The following is a 16740-nucleotide window of genomic DNA, read 5'->3' as shown; positions in this document are numbered from 1 at the left end:
CTTGTTTCAGTGGCTAATATTAAGTTGCTCTTTTGTCTCTTCCCACAGCTGTAGTCCATTTTGTTCTGTTTGGAGAGGTCAATGTGTACAGACCAGTGTGTTGTTGAAAAGGATAGTTACAATAAAGAAGTCTTCATTTTTATCATGGCTTTTTTTTTTGGCAAAAATTCTGTCATGTGCTCTCCAGTTTCATTTCTATCACCAAGGTCATAAGTTCCCATTTCCTTAGTTTTCAACTTTTGCATTCCAATCACCAGAAATCATCAATGCATCTTGACTTCATGTTTGATCAATCTTACAGTAAGAATATAGTATAACTCATCAATTTCTTCATTACCAGCTTTAATGGTGCATAAATTTGAATAATAGCTATATTCACTCGACTTCCTTGTTGGCATATAGATATCGTCCTGTCACTGACAACATTGTTCTTAAAGACAGATCTTAAAATGTTCTTTGTGATGTTGAATGTGACACCATTCCTCCGGAATCTGTCATTCCTGGAAGAGTAACACACATGATTATGTGACTTAAAATGGCCAGTATCACTCTATTGCAGCTCACTATGCCTATGATATTACTCTTTAGGTTTTCCATTTCATGTTTTATTATTTCTAACTTTCTGAGATTCGTACTTCATTCATTCCACATCCTTATTATTAATGAGTATTTACAACGGTTTCTTCTCATTTTTGAGTTAAACTTCATCAGTAAATGAAGGTCCTGAAAACTTTTCTCCATTCACTTAATTAAAGCCAACTCTATTTTGAGGTGGCAGCTCTTCTTCAGCTGTTCTTTGAGCATCTTCCAACCTGAGAGGCTTATCTATATTAAACAATGTTTCATTTTCAGCGGTGAATTCCTTAAAGCGAAAGGTCTATTCTTTCTTCCTAGTTTAATTTAATCTGGAAGTTATACCGAAACTTGTTCACCAGGGATGACCCTGCTGGTATTTTAAAGATCTGATATAGCTTCCAGCATTAGCAACACACAAGCCACCACAGTATAACAAGCTAACAGATGAGTGATGGTTTGAAGCCTTAGAATTTAACTTCGATATGGTTAAATACATAACAGAATACAGAACAATACAGAATAATGTAAGCATGAGTAAACCAGCACTAACCTTGCTTAGCTGGTAATGTAACACTGCACTCCTCCTGAGTTGTAAACCCAATGAGAGTGATAATCATATCCACTGTGTTCCATCACAAATTCTCAGGACCTAGTATGGGGTCTGGTACCTGACAGGTGTGTGATGAATATTGTTTGGTGTGATAGTTAGGTTTTGTGTGCCCACAGGGATTCCATAGGAATGTGTGGGTGGAGTTTAACCTGTCAATCAGGTCACAGCTTGATTGGAAGGACACTGAGATATATGGCTCTTTGTGGCCACACCCTTCCTCTTTCTCCCTGGTGATCTGACCAGTGCCCTGCTACCTGAGTTAGCTGCTCTGCTCTACCTGTCATCCAAGCCAACCAACAGATCATGGTGTATTGTGTTGCTGTGCTGTACATCGCTATACCTTGAGGCTTCATCATGACCTGCTTCATGACGCTGCTGGGCTGCTGGTCTCTGCTACCTCTGGACACCTCATTTTCCTGCTGCTGCCACCCCATCTTATCATGTCTGCTGCCTGTGGGCCAACTCTGCTCATCTTGCCTGTGGCAGACTCCATACCTCCCAACAGCCACTTCACTGTCTGTTTCCTTACGTTGGTCCAGTGGCCAGCGTGAGTCGGAAGGATCTTCAATATATTAACATTTCCATGAAAGTGAGTTGAACTGAGCCCTCCACACTCTTTTGTGGGCTAATTAGTTGTTGTATTCCTTCTCACTATATAAACCAATCTTTTAAAATATATTATCATAAGTGCCCCAGTTTTGTGTCTCTAGAGATATCTGCCTAACACAATTGGATATATTAACTCATCTCAATCTTCGATCTTGCTAATATGAACATTCCAGGTGAATGGTATAACGTAGTAAAATCACTGGACTAAGAGTCAGGGAGCCATATGAATGACCAGGTGGATGACTAGATGTGACACTGGGGAAGATGCGTTCTTTCCCAGGATGTAGCTTCCTAATTTTAAAACAAGGAGCTTGGACTAGATTACTCCTTTGAAAAAAAGTTTTTTATTCTTTGTTTAAAGAATGGATTTTTTAAAAAATTCAAACACAAGTGACTCAAGTTTAAGCCTGGGTAGGAAACTCAAGCTAGGGGAGTTCTGGGCCTGCTTCAAACGAAATACATTCTGCTTTTACTAATTGCATTAAAAACGTTGCTATTCCAGGTAAGATAGCTTTAGAAAACAAGTGATATCAGGCCTCATACAAGGCTCTAGGACTGTGATATTGAACATAATGTACATAGTTTTTGCTCTCATTGACTTTAAAACTCAGGTGGAATACAATGTTCCGTTGCAAAATAATCAAGGTGTGTTAGTCTGGGTACTTTGGAGAAACAAATCCACAGAAACTCATGCATAAGAGAGAGTTTTACATAAAGGTTAAGTGTACATCAAGAAAATATCCCAGCCCAGTGCTGCCCAGGCACACAAGTCCAACATTAGCCCATTTGTCTGACACCAATCCACAAAGTCCTCCTCCATCTCACAAAACACACACAGTGATGCTGACTGCAGGAGGAAAGCCAAATCAGTGAGCGTGTAAGCATCTCAGTGCTGGCAGGGGTCTCCACACAGCTGCTCCAGCGCCCAGGGCTGCATCGGCATAGGTCCACGTGGCTTCTCCTCAGGGATGTCTTGCAGGAAGTGAGCCTTGCCAGCTGAAGCAGGGAACTGGCTAAGGCAGCTGTACCCTGGTCTGACCATCAGAAAGCAAGAGACTCGAGAACTAGAAAGGCGAGGCTCACTGAGCCATTTATCCCTCTGCCCTTCAATTAATCCCACATGTGTTTATCAGCCAAGTTGGCACAATAAACTTTAACTATCTCAATCTACCCCTTGCCAACCTGGCACCTGTACATAATTCTCTAGCTTCACAATTGCAATTAAGTAAAACCTACACCTTAATCCTATAATCCTGTGAATATGTTCCCCCACCTATGAACGTTTGTAAGCCAACCATTTCATGCCTTTATCCCCCCAATTTTGAGTATTCAATTTATATGCTGTCCACTTACATCAACCCAGTGCCCTGAGAAGACAATCATAATTTTCTACATGAAGAGTCTTCATTCCAGTTGGAACCTTGTGAAGCCTGCATCCATAACCAAAGTCAAATCTGGACAGGTTATCCATAAAGTCAGCAACAATATGTACCAGTTCACAGGCTCAATATTCTCCATCTGGTTGGGTTCTGGTCAACTCAATGGGGCTGCCTCACTCAACCTCCACAGGGTGCCCATTGGTTGCCTTGCCTTTAGACCATGGGCTTTCACCAATACTCAGCAAGCCTAGCTCCCTCATGCTAGGTCATGAACTTTAGACCAGTAAATCCACTCTTGTCTCCTCCTTTTTTCCCTGTAAACCAAGTCCACAGGTGTCAGTGGCCAAACTCAACCTGTTTCTTTATTGTTGCATTTCTCCCACTTCCACTCAACAAGTAGATCCAGGTGGTCACCTAGCAAGCATTTCAGCCTGCTCTCAGGCTCCCTTTAACATTCAGTCCCAGAGAGGAGTTTTCTTTATGGTTCCAGATTTTTTCCAGTTTCTGACAAAGACTACTAATTCCTGAGTACTCCAAAGCACTGGGTGGGGCATATTCAAAGCATTCTTTATAGGTGTGACCTAAACCCATCTGAAGACCAAATTTTGATGGCTGAAAGCAAGTTGGCTTACAAGCTTTCTATTTTCATATTTTCCTTATTTCCCCCAGAAAACAACTGAGGAAACAGTGTGACTTTATCTGACCTCTGGCTAGACAAAAGAAAAACTGCCATGAGGGAGAGGTCAAACAAACAAACAAGATAAGCACAGGCTTAGCCATGTTTACTTACTAATCAGTGTTTCACAGTTTTCTAGTCCCGTCCCCCCACCCCATATAAAAAATATAGCTTCTAGGTATTGTTGGCATCCATGTGTTTCTCTCAAGCTTATCGTCTTCTGCAGAAGCCTCGTTTCAAATGGACGGTCTCTGGCAGAGACAAAGTACCCAGTAAGGTAAAATCTGTAATGAGCAGTATCACATTTTTCACTACATGTGAGATATTTCACAAAGATATGCTGAAAATTGTTCCCTGCAGATTAGTAAGTGAGCACAAGTAAGTCCATGCTTACTTGCTTATTGGGTAAACCTCCACTGCCTGAGAAATAATTATCAGCCAATAATCTATGAGTTTCTTTCTATCAATAGTTACAGTCTGCCCCACCTTATTCATAATAAGAACCATGCACAGGGGAACCATTAAAAGTGAAATCACCTGCTTGCTTGCCGAGGACAAAAGTAGGATTGTAACAGAGGAAACGAAGAAGACCCATCCACTTGCCATGGAGCCTACCGGACTCATGTGATCTATGTGTGTCAGAGGAGATCGTGCTCCATAGAGTTCTCCTGTGGGGGGATGGGAAGGGGATGGGGTGAGCACTCGTTCTTCCTGGTGGCATGGTGGTTACAACTTGGGCTGTGATAACAAAGCTCAGCAGTTCGAAACTACCAGCCTCTCAGTGAGAGGAAACCAAACACCTGACTCACTGCCATGAGTCAACGCTCACTCATAGTGATCCCACCCTGGGGGTGTCCAAGACTGGAACTGTTTACGGGAGGTGAAAGCTCAGTCTTCCTCCCATGGAGATGCTGGTGGTTTCGAACTGGGGATCACGCAGATCACAGCCCGACATATAAGGGCAACAACACCAGGGTTCCCCTGCAAGAGAAAGACAGGGCTTTCTACTTCCGTGAAGAGTTCGTCTCGGAAACACAGTTGCTACAAGTCTCCATCAACTCGATGGCAGGAAGTGATATCTTCCAGGTCTTTCTTCTGAGACAGTTCTCGGGGTAGTGGGCCCTCCAACCCTTGTGTTGGCAGCGAGTGTGTTAACCATTTGTCCCACTGAGAGACTACATCATCATCCAGAAACACGCATCATTAGGCCCCAATTAAGGGGGGTTGGGCCCTTTGTGTAAGACCATAAGGTAGCATGGATTTTTAACATTTGTATAACACTGCAAAAATGAATTTTCAAGATGTTTTATTCAGCTCTCTGCGTTCTTAATGTTATGCTTGAGAACTCGCCCTTAATTATTTCAAGAATGTTTTTATATATTTATTATGAATATTTTTATATTATTATGTACCAAGTAACATTTTTATAGCATGCCTTGTAAAGCTCAATCTAAATGCAAGTAGGATTGTGAGATAGGTTTCAAAAATAGAGAGGGCCACCTGAGAGGGTATGTGGACGTGGGTAATTTCTAAGCATCTACTGCTATAAAGACAACAATCAAAACATCTAACCAATTCAGTCATAAAAATTCAAGCTCTTTAGGCAAACCGATTGTAGAACTGGTGAACTTAATAACTGATAATGAGTGAATTCACACGGGGGAGTCTTTATCTTAAAAGGGGCAAAAGGGCTACTTTAAACTTCCTATTTTCATTTCAAATTAAATGCATAAACGCTCTGCTTCAGCTCTTGAGAAACCCTGACTATGGGAAGGAACAACACTCCCGACTCATACTGTTCTTTAAAGGGCTCCTGTCTTGCCAAAATAATTTTTCAACTCATCACAAATTATCAAATTCATAATTTAACCCCATAAGTCTTTTTTAATAGTGAAAATTTGATTATCTAGTATGTCATGAAATGGTATGTTCCAGCAACTGAAACTCTAGAGCTCAAATCTATGTGCAGTATATGAATAATTCATTTTCAAATCTATAACATACAAACACAAATATCTCACGCAAATGTATACTGATGATTATTTAATAGCTGTTGATCCAAAGGACACAACAATGATTGGGTGTCAGCATTTCCATTGGGAGCATTTATCCTCATTGTCTAAGATAATAGATGTGTAACCCACTGCTATGAAGTAATTCTGACTCATAGCAACCCAATAAATCGGGCAGAATTGACTTTCTCCAGGACTAAGTCTATGTGGGAGAAGAAAGCCTCATCTTTCTTCTTGCATTGGTTGATGGTTTTGAACCACTGATTTTGTGGTTATCAGAGTGATGCTTAACCCTCTGCACCAATCAGGTATTCAAATAATGAGTCTCCACCAATTCAGAGGCAGTGCTTCAAAACAAAAAAATGTTTTCTCACCCAGTGTGAACCCTCAAACACCATTCCTTCTCCCTGGGTTATTAAAAGTGTACATGAGTCCTTCACCTCTATTGTTAGCCTAAATTTTTAAAAATAGCTAAATGATGACCAAATGTCAGGAAATTTGGTAGCATCCTGCTTGGGTCTATATTGCACAATTGTGGTGAAGTGAAATGGCTCTTCTATCCATAGTCTCCGTAATGCATACTAAAGGACTGGGTGGGCCCATGCAAAAAGGGTGTGTGAAACTTTAAAAGAGCAGATTGGTCAGTTTTGCTATTCCACTGAATATAAAGTGAACCATTTCAGATGCTGGAATAACGAATCTCCTGACCGGCAAGAAAGAACCAGGAGTGAAGGTCAATCAAGACCCTTGTGTGGAAAGACAGCAAAGAGTGTGAAGCGGAGCGGCAGACTGTAGAGATGCGTGCCTGTGACCAGGAGGCTGGCTTGTTGAGTGGGAGCTCTTTGGTATTTAATAGTGCTAAAGAACTCTGTAATAACTGTTCAAGCAGAGTGTAGACCAGTGGTTCTCCACCTTCCTAATGCCGCAACTCTTCAATACAGTTCCTCATGTTGTGGTGACCCCCGACCATAAAATTATTTTCGTTGCTACTTCAAAACTTTAATTTTTCTACTGTTATGAATTGTGAAGTAAATATCTGATATGCAGGATGTATTTTCATTGTTACAAATTGAACATAATTAAAGCATAGTGATTAATAACAGAAACAATATGTAATTATATATTATGAAACATTTATCTCTAATTACAAATAAATGAAAATTTGTCTTGAAATATGGTATAGCGTGGGTGACAGTCTTAATATAACAACAGTAAACTACATTGCTACATTTTGCGACAGTATGCGTAAAAAGCCAACATCTTGGTTCCCAAGACCATAGGAAATATGTGTTTTCCAATGGTCTTAGGTTACCCCTGTGAAAGGGTCTTTTGGCCCCCAAAGGGGTCGCGACCCACAAGTTGAGAACTGCTGTTATAGACCAAAGGACAATGTGGCTGAGAGGCTAGATGCCAGCAAGAGACATGTCTGCCAGCATAGCTGCAGGAAGTGCTCTGGACAAAAGAACTGTTTACCTAACATTTTGTTACCTGTTAGCTTTCTTAATAAACTCATAATCATGAACAGTGTCTCTGAATTGTGTGTAGCCACTGCAACAGATTCTCTCACCCAGTAGAGAAGCAGAGTGTCAATGGGAAATAGTTGATGTCAGAATAAGGAAGGTAGAAAGACGGAAGCATGTCCATCTCTGTCTCATAAGAATCTTCCTTGGGCAGATACGGAGTTCTAGTCCCCTCCTTTCTGTAGACAAAGAAAGTCAGACACCGCTTATGCCATTTCCTCAACAATATGGAAAGTGGATGCACCCACGATGTGCAGAATCGTCTGTGGGGTTGTGGGTAGAAGATTAGAAAAAAGGCAGATTTCCCTGTCTCTTGAATGTTTGGGATGTTTGTTCTTTTATATTAAATTAGGTTCACCACAGCACTATAACCAACTCTGAAGTGACAATTAAATAGATATTTTTGAAAATTATTGATAAGTTGCCTGTGTTCAGTGAATAATCCATAGATGATAAATAACGATCCAAATCCAAGGGAGGGAAAGGTATCAGAGCTTTCATTGTGAACACCCAATTTTCAGCAGGCTATGGGTGACAGCCTGTAGGGATTAAGCCTGAGATTAAGCCTTTGGTGGATCCCTCTGACCGCAGTCAAGGAAGTGAATAAACTTGCTATCTGACAGAGACTCTTTTAAACATGATTATGGCAAATGAAATGTAATGTGATACCTGGTCATTTGATCTCCCTCTTGACCCATTTTGGATTCATTCTAGTTTACAATATTTCCTGCTTTTTTCTCAACAAAGGTTTTTTTTTTTTCCCTTTGATTTATTTTAATATTGTCATTGATCTTTTATTTCTTTTCTTTTAAAATACATTTTCAGTTTTCAGTTTTTGTTTGTTTTATTTGTATGTTTTCCAATTTATAAAGATCAGGATTGCATAGAGGCAGCAATAATTGGTGTGATATGCAGACACAACCTTGCTTGCTGAAAGTGAGGGGAACTTGAAGCACTTGCTGATGAAGATCAAGGATTGCAGCCTTCAATACGGATTGCACCTCAGTCTAAAGAAAACCCAAACCCTCACAATTGGACCAATAGATAACATCAGATAAAAGAAGCAACTTTGAAGTGGTCCAGGATCCACAATCAATGCTCATGGAAGCAACAGTCAAGAAATCTAACAATGCATTGGGTAAATATGATGTAGAAGACCTCCCAGGCCTCACGTGTCCTCTCAGCCTCATCATGTTAGTTGCTACTCTTTACTGTTCACGTGTTGGGCTGTATTTTAGGGGGAGGTCCTATAGAGTGATCACTTACAGTCATTTAGCCCTATTGCTGACCCACTTCAGCCATTGAGCCTCCGAGGGCATTGTCCTTGCAGCCGTTTTCACCAGCGGCACCCACATTAGAGTTTTCCCTGGGGTTGATTGCAACCTCTTTCTTGCTTTTTGATTTCTGACAAAAATCAAAACAGACAAATATATCCTGTGCATGGACTCAGTCCATTATCTTCCTGTTCTGAATATCAAGAAAGCAAGGTATTGAAGCTATATGTTAATTTAGATTTACCTAATCTTTACCTTCTTTAAAATAAAAACAAAAAGTCAAGCCATTGAGTCAGTCCTGACTCATAGTGACCCTGAGGACAGGATCGACCTATAGAAAGACCCGTGCTCTTCCTGTGGAGACTATGATTTAATATTCCATTATTGATGGGTATTTAGATATATAAAATATGATATACTATCATAAATGAGCCTTCAATGAGTAATCATGACATAGATAATTTTTCAACCAACAGCCTAACTCTATGATAAATTCTGCAAAGAGTAATTTCTAGGTTCAGAAAAGAAGTGAAGAGATGCATCATGTTCACAGTTTAGAAAATTAAGCATAATAAAGTATCAAGCCCACCCAAATTGATCTATATATTTAACATAATTCCAATCAAAAAATTCCAGGAGGATTTTTGGTAAACCAAAATAAGCTGATTTCAATCTTTATGCAGAAACATCATTAGCCGTTAGGGAAATAGAAATCAAAATCGCGGTGGCAGAACACTTCATCTGGATGATGACCATAATTTAAAAGGGAAGTAGAGACATGCATGTGGGAAAATTATAACTCTCATACATTGTGTGTAAGAACATAAAATGATATATCCACTGAAAAAAACAAAGCTGGCAGTTCCTCAAACTGTTAAACACAGAATTTCCATACGCCCAGCAATTCCACTCCTGGGTATATAAACAAACCAACCTATTGCCACCAAGTTGATATAGACCCACACAGGACTACAGAGACTAAATCTTTAGGCAAGCAGACAGCCTCTTCTTTCTTCCTCTAAGTGGCTAAGGGTGTGAGCCACTGATGTGCCGCTTGTCTGAGCAAGGCCGTACCCATAGGTATGTGCTCAAAAGAAATGAAGACAGATGTCTCCATACACATTTGTAAACAACGGTTCCTAACAGCATTCTTCAAAATAACAAAGACGAATTCACAACTCAAATGTCTAATGATGGATGAATGGATAAATCACGTGTGGCATAGCCAAAAAAAGGAACAGTACTTAGTAATAACAAGCAATGAAGGGCTGCCGCAGTCCTGCCACAGATGGATGCCTCATGGTGTCTTCTCTTGCTATAATCTCCAGTTTCTCCAACCAACTGTCAAACTTCCCGTGAATAGCCCAAGGCTTCAATGGGTCTGTCACCAAGGTTCTTTAACGGAACTTTCCTTATGGGGTTGCCTTCAGAGAAAGGGGAGATCTTTTCTGTTCAAAATGATTTTGTTTTTCTTTTTTCAACCCAATATATTGTAAATCATAGTAATTTCTCTTTTTCCTGTCCTGGAAGGACATGTTCCATTTCACTCAATGTAGCAAGTCATACCAGTTAGCTTACTAGAACACAAAACATTTTACCTTTCAAAAACTGTACTGGGTTCATTTACAAAGGGTTGAAACTTTCCAATAAAGGCAAATGTCAAGACTTTAATAAGTCTTTAAATAAGCTGTGTTTGCCCTATCATAGTTTCCTATGTCTGATTCCCACAGAAAATCCATTATTCTTCCAAATGAGTTTTCTGATTACTTAAACAAATAGAGCATTCTGTTGCTCTCATTACTTGTCATAATGAAGTTCTCAAATTAATGCATCGCACAGCTCATATGAATGATATTATTTTCTTTAAAATCCTGTCAAGCTTTGAAATAAACAGGCCCATGCTAGCAGAATAAATCTGTACAGTTTCCAATATTTTCAAGCTCATTTCTATTCCTTCTATTATAATTTTTGAAATAATAGAACTATAATAAATGCTTCCTATCTTCAGAATAATTTCTTGGATCTAATAAGATATATAGGACATTAAGAACGCTGAACCTCAAAATTGATAGCTTTCAATATTTATTCAGCAAATATTAGCATCTCTCTTATGTTCAAATGTTGAGTTTAATAGACATTAGGATTTTTCATGGCTGTTAATTTTGTTGTAAATTAGTTATGAGAGATGAGAAAAATTAGAATATTCCTTGTTTCTGTAAAAGTAGATATTTTCTAAGAAGAAATCCAATATGTTATCTATCAAATTAAACTTATCTCATGATAATGAACATTAGGACAAATTTTACAATATTATAAGTTTAAAAGGGAGGAAGGTTATTTTGAAAATATAGCATGACCAAAGTAAACATGAAAAGTACAGCGATATTTATTAAACAAAAGCTATCAAGAGTAAAAAGGTACTAAGATGAAAAAGCGATGCACTTAGAAAAATAAGTGCCAACAATATGAAAAAATGTCACTGAATTTTACATGAAAAATTATTGAATTGGTGGATGTTTTGGTGCTTATCGTTTCACCACAAATAAAAATAAATAAAAAGGAAAAAATGATTAAAGGTGAAAAGTTCAATATATTTGGCTCAGGTGTTCTTAACTCCTTACCAGAGAATCAGTCTCGGGAGAAATTTTTTTCACAAACATCAACTATGACATTTTTGATTCTCTTACATTCTCCTCATTTTCTGAACTTCACGCATGATCCTGTGGAATGGGACAAACCCAAACCAGATCCACTGTTGCGCTGATTCCGATTCAGATCAATCATATAGGGTGGGACTTAATAATTCAGATTTTCATAATAGTTACAATAAAAATGTTCCAGCATACAATGTGAAATTCATGTTGAAGCTTGAAAACTCCAAATCTAGATGTAATATAAAAAATCAACTAAAAAATTCATGTGCTATAAAATCTGTTTAATATTTTTTTACAGGAACCCATTAATTGATCTTTTAACTTTAATAACATAGCTTCCTAGCAAACCTGCTGAGTGAAAAATAGCAAAATCTGGCCTTAACATGTATGTGGTCCTGTGTTAGTTTGGGTTGACTAGAGAAACAAATCCATAGACACTCATGTGCGCAAGAAAGAGTAGTTGAATGTTGCAAAAACATTCCAGCCCAGTCCAGAGCAAGTCCATAAGTCCAATATTAGCTCATATATCCAAAACCAATCCATAAAGTCCTCTTCAGACCCAAGAAACACATGCAATGACACCGAATGCAGGAAGATCAGAGGTTAGTGGGTGCAATCTTGTGGATTCAGTAGTGGTAGAGGCATCTCTGAGTTGCCAGGGGTCTCCACATGGCTTCTCCGGCTCCATAGGTCTGGCTCCATCAGCCTCTCCCCATGTGTCTTCTCCACAGGGATGTCTCCCAGGGAGTGAGCATGTGTCCCGCCTCCAACCAGCTATTGATCTCTTCAGCACCTTCAAATGAAGTCATCAAGCTACTACCTGATTGACAGGCTGGACTCCACCCCTTCACTCTGAGTCCTCACTTTGACACCAGATTATGTATCTACCTCAGGTCCTTTATGATAAGGTAGTTAATTTGGGGGGGCACACCTTAGAAACATTATGGCTTTGATGATCTAGCATTCATTTTTGTGTGTGACAATATTACAATAATTGGGCCAGTTGTCAGTTAATTTCAAGATTGATCAAAATGAAACTCTGATGTTGAAATGCCTGTCATATCAATTAGAAATATTTGTACCAAGAGGTTGTAATAATCACATGTTAATTTTTCCAAGAACCTTGAAGAAATCCCTTTTCTGCTATCAGTGTTTATTCACTGATGAGAAAACAGAAATATTGGATACCTTGTCCTAGTCCACTGGTAGAAATGTAACCAACCTTAATTAGCTAAATGCACTAGCTAAAGAGGTTATATCAACCTCTCTGATTTTGCTCATGCGTTTACACCACTTCAACACTGTAAAACTCAGTTGTCATGTCACTTGATCTTGGAAACTTTTATGTAAATCTCATTTCATTCTCAACCCCTTGACTGAGATAGATAGTCCTCTTGTGCCTTTCCTTTGCCACACCGTGACACAGGGTGCACGAGGCATTTGTGTTACATGGAAACCATCGATTCTTCTCTGTTATGTTCATTAGAATGAAAACTCTAGATGACAGTCACTGCCTCTCTTGATTGTATCATTCACTGTCAATGAGGCAATGCTGAGTCATAGCAGCTACGAAAGATCTAGAATATATAAGAGCCTACTGAATTACCAAAGTTTCCTTTCTCCAGAGTTGTGCTTTTCCCACTATAAATCCTATACATAGCAAATGCAAACATTTCTTTCTTTGAACATTGTCTGGGTTGTTTTATATATATGTGAGTTAGTTTATTGTTCCAGCCTGGCCGATAATCACATGTGGGGCTAATTGAAAGGCGGAGGGATAAATGGGTGGTGAGCCTCACCTTCCTAGTTCTCGGTCTCTTGCTTTGTGATGGTCGCACCAGGGTGCAGCTGCCTTAGCAGTTCCCTGCTTCAGCTCACAAGACTGACTTCCTACAAGACATCCCCAAGGAGAAGCCACATGGACCTATCCCGATGCAGCCCTGGGTGCTGGAGCAGCCATGTGGAGACCCCTGATAGTGCTGAGATGCTTGTTCGTTCACTGACTCAGCTTTCCTCCTGCAGTTGGCGTCATTGCCTCTGTTTTGTGAGGTGGAGGACTTTGTGGACTGGTGTTGGGTTAATGGGTTAATGTTGGACTTGTGGGCTTGGGCAGCATTGGCTTGGGATGTTTTCGTGATGCACATTTTCTTTACATAAAACACTCTTATACATGAGTTGCTGTGGATTTGTTTCTCCAAAGTACCCAGACTAATACAATATGCAAAACATCCACTCCCGTTTCAGTTATTGGTCTTACTAAATCATTCCATTCTCTGGAGTTGCAGGGCACAGGAGAACTAGTCATTGTTTTCTTCCCCTGCCCAGATTAATGGTTCCAAGGAAGATTCATCAAGTCAGGTGACTCTAACCAAATCTCAGGAGTTCTCTTAGAACTGGTCAATAAATATTATATTGGCTTGAATAGGCCTGGGGCCACTACCTTGAGGCTGATAATGAAGTCAACATTGAGGAAGCCTGAGTTGAGAGAGAGAAAAAGAAAGATTTGGGGAGAAAAATTGACAATAACACTTAAAATCCTGAACCGAGCTACCCACACCTGGTTTTAGCTATAAATATTAGAACACCGTTACAAATAAATGTTTATTTTCTTCACATCTTCACACAACCATATACAAAGACAGGAATAAGGTGAATTCAAGTTAGGGTTTCTCTCATTTTACAAGGAAAATCTTTTCCAAGAGTTCCAAGCAGACTTCTTCCTTATCTCCCGATGCCAACCAGCCAGGGTTTGGTCACATACCCATATCCTAGCTGCAAAGAAAGTGGGGTAAGTGCACCATTTTCCACACTCACTGTGATGGACAAATTCTGGAATGAAGCAGGCAGCATCAAAAGAAGATGAAAGAAATACAGACTCATTTTCAAAGGTAGGATATGATCAAGAACCAATGGTATTAAAGGGAAAAGTCCAAGATGCTCTAGAGACATTGATGCAGAAACAAGGCTCCTGGAAATGGTGGGATACCAGCTAAAATGTCTCAGTGCACTAATGCAGAATGGAGGGGCTCATCCCTCTACACCAATAAACAAGGGAGACAGCTACCTGGCCAACTATGTGGAAGAGATCCATATTTGTAGCCATTGCAAAGAAAGGTGACCCAACAGAAGGCATATTATCCAATAATATCACTAATATAACGTACAAGTAAACTTTTCCTGAAGGTAATTCAAAAACGGTTGTAGCCATGCATCTACAGAGAGCTTCCAGAAATTAAAACTGAATTCCAAAGAGGATGTGGGATGCAGGATATCATTATGGACATCAAATACCAGCCAGGTATTTCTTGGCTGAAAGCAAAAAATAACACAAAAATATTTACATGTATTTTATTAACTATGTAAAGGCATTTGACCACGTGGATCATAACAGACTGGGTAACATTGTGAAGAACGGTAATTTCAGAACACTTGATTGCTCTCATGAGAAACTGTACATAGACCAAGAGGCAGGTGAGAAACGGTACACAGACCAAGAGGCAGGTGAGAAACTGTACACAGACCAAGAGGCAGGTGTCCAAACAGCACAAGGGGAAGATTGAGTGGTTTAAAAAAAAGGAAAGGTGTGTATTCTTTCACCTTGTTCAATCTGTGTTCTGGGCAAATCACCCAAGAAATTGGATTATATTAAGAAGAATGCAACATTGAAGGAAGGCTGATGAACAACAGAGGATACAACTTTGCCAAGAGAACTTGAAGTATTCCCAATGAAGATCAAAGACTACAACATTCAGCCTGGATTTCACTTTAATGTAAAGAAAATAAAAATCCTCACAAATGAGCCCATCAACATCATGATAAGTAGAGAAAACATTGGTGTCACCAAGGATTTCCTGTTACTTATATCCACAATCAGTACTTATGGAAGCAATAGTCCAGGAATCAAACAACAGATTGTATGAGGCAAAAGACCTCTTTAACGTTTTAGAGAGCGAAGATGTTACTTTGGGCCCTAAGGTGCACATGACAAGGTATTACCATCACCTCCCATGCATGCAAAGACTGAGCAATTAATGAGGAAAACTGAATAATATTGTACTTATTCTATGATTTTGGCAAAGAATATTGAAATACCCTGAATGACCAGATGAACAACTATTCGTCTAAGAAGAAGGATACCTGGAATGACCCTGAGAAGAGAGCACGATAAGACTTCATTTCGTGCACTTGACATGTACCTGGAGTGACCAGCCCCTGACAAAGGACATCGTCTTTGTTACTGGGTCAGTCAAGTACTGGGAGATCCTCGGTGAGATGGATTGATAGCGTGGCTACACCCAGGGTCTCAAACGCAGCAGTGTGTGTGAAACCAGTACAGAATGAAGCAGTGTTCCATTCTGTTGTTGTGTGTGGTTGGTGTGAGTCAGGATCCACTTGGTGGCACCTAACCACAGCAACAATAAATCATGGATAACAAATTATTTGATGAAAAACTATGTACTTCAGGCATGTGGTCAGGAGAGACTAGTCCCTGGGGGAAAATATCACTCTTGGTAAAGTAGAGGGGCAGCAAAAAATAGAAAGGTCCTTGACAAGATAGAATGACCCAGTGGCTGCAGCATTGGGCTCACACATGAGAACCATTGTTAGGGTGTCACAAGCTTGGGCAGTTTCTCATTCTGCTGGACACAGGGACCCGACTCCAGGCAATGGTAGCTAACAACAACATCTCTGTAAATCAGGAAACAAACTAAAAGCAACGTACAATAAATGTGTGTAAAATCACCAACAAAATAAAATAAATTGGAATAATTGTTCATTTTTAGCATATAGGACTCTTTTCCATGTTGAATGTCATTGACTCAAATATCCATGTACCTTTAGCGTCTTCATAGACAAATTGCAAAGGTAACTGAACTGTTCTCGAACCAACAGGGCTTTGGTGTACCTTCAGCATAAAATCAGTTCGTGTATTTTAGTATTCTTCATTTTTATCTCTTTCTCAAATTTGAAGATAAAAAACGTGTTTTCAGAGTTTAAGAAAAATGTGCTCTTGTATCCGCCATACCTTAGACAAGGACTTATCTTCCATAGCTCACTGCTTTAAAAAAGAGAAAATGTATATAGAGAGAGCATAGAGCACAAAGGCATAAAAACAGCACTCAGAGGTTTTCTCTTCACAAAAATATGGACTACTTACTGTAAGAAATATATATATTTCCATAGTGTACTTTATATCAACCAACTTTTAAAGACTTAAACAATTTTAAAATCAGATATCCTTTCCAACTTGTTTCCTAGATGTCACTGCTTTACTTTTAAAAAAGCAGAACAGATGGCATTTTATTTTCATATTTAATTATAGCTATACATATGAGAAGCAAACATATCACTTTTTGTATGATTTTCTTTAAACTCTACAGATAATTTTACAAACAGTGAATGTTCTCAACTGTGCTGATGAGTTCAAAA

Source organism: Echinops telfairi, unplaced genomic scaffold (genome assembly GCF_000313985.2).
Source record: "Echinops telfairi isolate 266 unplaced genomic scaffold, ASM31398v2 ScPeMD7_70;HRSCAF=299, whole genome shotgun sequence".
NCBI classification, from domain to species: Eukaryota; Metazoa; Chordata; class Mammalia; order Afrosoricida; family Tenrecidae; genus Echinops; species Echinops telfairi.
This window is presented reverse-complemented; position numbering follows the sequence as displayed.